Source organism: Bombus affinis, unplaced genomic scaffold (genome assembly GCF_024516045.1).
Source record: "Bombus affinis isolate iyBomAffi1 unplaced genomic scaffold, iyBomAffi1.2 ctg00000308.1, whole genome shotgun sequence".
In the NCBI taxonomy this organism is placed as follows: domain Eukaryota; kingdom Metazoa; phylum Arthropoda; class Insecta; order Hymenoptera; family Apidae; genus Bombus; species Bombus affinis.
The window spans coordinates 59,418-65,311 of NW_026108993.1; positions in this window are offsets into that span (position 1 = coordinate 59,418).

Genomic DNA, 5,894 nt, shown 5'->3' on the forward strand with positions numbered 1-5,894 from the left:
TATATACTATTACGTTATGAAGGAATAACGTTATATTGCACCACTCTATGACGTATAACGTTATATACTATTACGCTATAAGGTATAACGATATACTGCACCACTATGTGATGTATAACCATATATAGCATCACTATATGACGTATAACGTTATATACTATTACGTTATGACATATAACGTTATATGGCATCACTATATGACGTATAACGTTATATTGCATCTCTATATGACGTATAACGTTATATTGCATCTCTATATGACGTATAACGTTATATACTATTACGCTATAAGGTATAACGATATATTGCGTCACTATATGACGTATAACGTTATATTGCATCTCTATATGACGTATAATGTTATTTACTAATATGTTATAACGCATAAAGTTATATCGCATCACTATATAACGTATAACGTTATATAATATTACGGTATGAGGTATAACGATATATTGCGTCACTATATGACGTATATCGTTATATACTATTACGCTATAAGGTATAACGATATATTGCATCACTATATGACGTATAACATTATATTGCATCACTGTATGACGTAGAACGTTATATTGCATCACTATATGACGCATAGACATGTAGATGTAGCATATACATATAGCATCACTATATGACGTATAACGTTATATACTATTACGTTATATTGCATCACTATATGATGTATAATGTAATATACTATTACGCTATAAGGTATAACGATGTACTGCATCACTATGTGACGTATAACGTTGTATACAATTACGTTATAACGTATAACGTTATATCGCATCACTATATGACGTATAACGTTATATACTATTTCGCTATAACGTATAACGTTACATTGCATAACTATATGACGTATAGCGTTATATTGCATCACTATATGACGTATAACGTTATATACTACTACGATATGAAGGAATAACGTTATGCTGCATCACTATATGACGTATAACGTTATATACTACTACGTTATGAAGGAATAACGTTATATTGCATCTCTGTATGACGTATAACATTATATACTATTACGTTATGAAGGAATAACGTTATATTGCACCACTCTATGACGTATAACGTTATATACTATTACGCTATAAGGTATAACGATGTACTGCACCACTATGTGATGTATAACCATATATAGCATCACTATATGACGTATAACGTTATATACTATTACGTTATGACATATAACGTTATATGGCATCACTATATGACGTATAACGTTATATTGCATCGCTATATGGCGTATAACGTTGTATTGCATCACTATATGACGTATAACATTATATACAATTACGTTATAACATATAACGTAATATCGCATCACTATAGGACGTATAATGTTATATTCCATCACTATATGACGTATAACGTTATATACTATTACGTTATAACGTATAACGTTATATTGCACAAGTATATGACGTATAACGTTATATACTACTACGTTATGAATGAATAACGTTATATTGCATCACTGTATGACGTATAACATTATATACTATTACGTTATGAAGTAATATCGTTATATGGCACCACTCTATGACGTATAAAGTTATATACTATTACGTTATAACGTATAACTATATAATGTATTACCATAAGACGTATAACGTTATATTGCATCACTATATGATGTATAACGTTATATACAATTACGCTATAAGTTATAACGATATATTATATCAATATATGACGTATAACGTTATATTGCATCGCTATATGCCGTATAACGTTATATTGCATCACTATATGACGCATATCGTTATATACTATTACGCTATATGGTATAACGATATATTGCATCACTATATGACGTAGAACGTTATATTGCATCACTATATGACGTATAACGTTATATACTATTACGCTATAAGGTATAACGCTATATTGCTTCACTATATGCCGCATAACGTTGTATTGCATCTCTAAATGACGTATAATGTTATTTACTAATATGTTATAAAGGATAACGTTACATCGCATCACTATATGACGTATAACGTTATATACAATTACGCTATATGTTATAACGATATATTATATCAATATATGACGTATAACGTTATATTGCATCGCTATATGCCGTATAACGTTATATTGCATCACTATATGACGTATAACGTTATATACCATTCCGTTATAACGAATAACGTTGTATTGCTTCACTATATGACATATGACGTTCTATACTATTACGCTATAAGGTATAACGATGTACTGCATCACTATGTGATGTATAACGTTATATAGCATCACTATCTGACGTATAACGTTATATTGCATCTCTATATGATGTATAACGTTATATACTATCACGCTATAAGGTATAACGATATATTGCGTCACTATATGACGTATAACGTTATATTGCATCACTATATGTCGTATAACGTTATATACTATTACGCTATAAGGTATAACGATATATTGCATCACTATATGACGTAGAACGTTATATTGCATCACTATATGACGTACAACGTTATATACTATTACGCTATAAGGTATAACGATATATTGCATCACTATATGTCGTATAACGTTATATTGCATCACTATATGACGCATATCGTTATAAACTATTACGCTATAAGGTATAACGATATATTGCATCACTATATGACGTAGAACGTTATATTGCATCACTATATGACGTATAACGTTATATACTATTACGCTATAAGGTATAACGATATATTGCATCACTATATGACGTATAACGTTATATTGCATCACTATATGACGCATATCGTTATATACTATTACGCTATAAGGTATAACGATATATTGCATCTCTATATGACGTATAACATTATATTGCATCACTATATGACGTAGAACGTTATATTGCATCACTACATGACGTATAACGTTATATTGCATCACTACATGACGTATAACGTTATATTGCATCACTACATGACGTATAACGTTATATACTACTACGTTATGAAGGAATAACGTTATATTGCATCTCTGTATGACGTATAACATTATATACTATTACGTTATGAAGGAATAAAGTTATATTGCACCACTCTATGACGTATAATGTTATATACTACAACGCTATAAGGTATAACGATGTGATGCATCACTATGTGACCTATAACGTTATATAGTATTACGTTATAACGTATAACATTATATCTCATCATTATAGGACGTATAACGTTATATTGCATCACTATATTACGTATAACGTTATATACTATTACGTTATAACGTATAACCTTATATCGCATCACTATATGACGTATAACGTTATATTGCATCGCTATATGCCGTATAACGTTGTATTGCATCACTATATGACGTATAACATTATATACAATTACGTTATAACATATAACGTTATATCGCATCACTATAGGACGTATAATGTTATACTCCATCACTATATGACGTATAACGTTATATACTATTACGCTATAAGGTATAACGCTATATTGCATCACTATATGACGCATAACGTTATATCGCATCGCTATAGCACGTATAACGTTATATTGCATCACTATATGACGTATAGCGTTTAATACTATTATGCTATAAGGTATAACGATGTACTGCAACACTATATGACGTATAACGTTACATAATATTCAGTTATGAAGGTATAACTTTATATTGCATCACTATATGACGTATAACGTTATAGACTATTACGTTATAAGGTATAACGATATATTGCATCACTAAGTGACCTATAACGTTATATAGTATTACGTTATAACGTATAACGTTGTATCGCTACGTTATAGGACGTATAACGCTATATCGCATCACTATATGACGTATAGCGTTATATACTATTATGCTATGAGGTATAACGATTTTCTACATCACTATATGACGCATAACGTTATATACTATTCCGTTATGCGGGAAAAACGTTATTTCGCATCACCATAGGACGTATAACGTTATATAGCATCACTATGTGACGCATAACGTTATATACTATTCCGTTATGCGGGAATAACGTTATGTCGCATCACTATAGGACGTGTAACTTAATATTGCATAACTAAATGACGTATATCGTTATACACTATTTCGTTATGAGGCATAATGATATTTGTCATCACTATGCGACGTATAACGTTATGTCGCATCACCATAGGACGTGTAACGTTATATTATACCACTATAAGACGTATAACGTTATAGACTCTTACGTTATAGTGTATAACGTTAGATACTATTACGTTATAACGTATAACGTTATACACTATTATGTTATAACGTATATCACTATATACTACTACGTTATAACGTATAAAGTTATATACTATAACGTTATAACGTATAATGTTATATACTATTACGTTATAACGTATGACGTTATATTGCATCACTATATGGCGTATAACGTTGTATACTATTACGTTATGAAGGAATAACGTTATATTGCATCACTATATGATGTATAACGTAATATACTATTACGCTATAAGGTATAAGGATGTACTGCATCACTATGTGACGTATAACGTTATATACTATTCCGTTCTGAAGGAATAACAGTATATTGCATCACTATATGACGAATAACGTTATATACTATTACGTTATAAGGTATAACGATATATTGCATCACTATATTACGTATAACGTTATATAGTATTACGTTATAACGTATAACATTATATCGCATCATTATAGGACGTATAACGTTATATTGCATCACTATATTACGTATAACGTTATATATTATTACGTTATAACGTATAACGTTATATCGCATCACTCTATGACGTATAGCGTTATATACTATTAAGCTACAAGGTACAACGATGTACTGCATCACTATATGACGTATACCGTTATATACTATTACGTTACAACGTATAAAGTTATATCGCATCACTATATGACGTAAAGCGTTATATACTATTCCGTTATGAAGGAATAACGTTATATTGCATCACTATATGACGAATAACGTTACATACTATTACGTTATAACGTATAACGTTATATAGCATCACTATGTGACGCATAACGTCATATAGTATTACGTTATAACGTATAACATTATATCTCATCATTATAGGACGTATAACGTTATATTGCATCACTATATTACGTATAACGTTATATACTATTACGTTATAACGTATAACCTTATATCGCATCACTATATGACGTATAGCGTTAAATACTATTATGCTACAAGGTACAACGATGTACTGCATCACTATATGACGTATAACGTTATATACTATTCCGTTATGAAGGAATAACGTTATATTGCATCACTGTATGATGTACAACGTAATATACTATTACGTTATAAGGTAAAACGATTTACTGCATCATTATGTGACGTATAACGTTATATTGCATCAGTGTATGACGCATAACGTTATATACTATTCCGTTATGCGGGAATAACGTTATATCGCAGCACTATAGGACGTATAACGATATATTGCATCACTATATAACGTATAACGTTTTATACTATTACGTTATAACGTATAACGTTATATCGCATCACAATATGACGTATAATGATATATACTACAACGTTATGAAGGAATAACTTTATATTGCATCACTATATGACATATAGCTTTATATACTATTATGGTATATGGTATAACGATTGCTGCATCACTATGTGGCGTATAACGTTATATACTATTCCGTTATGAAGGAATAACGTTATATTGCATCACTCTATGACGTATAACGTTATATACCATTACGTTATAACGTAAAACGTTATATCGAATCACTATAGGAAGTATAACGTTATATACTATTACGTTATGACGCATAACGTTATATTGCATCACTATATGACGTATAACGTTATATACTATTACGCTGCAAGGTAAAACGATGTACTGCATCACTATGTGACGTAT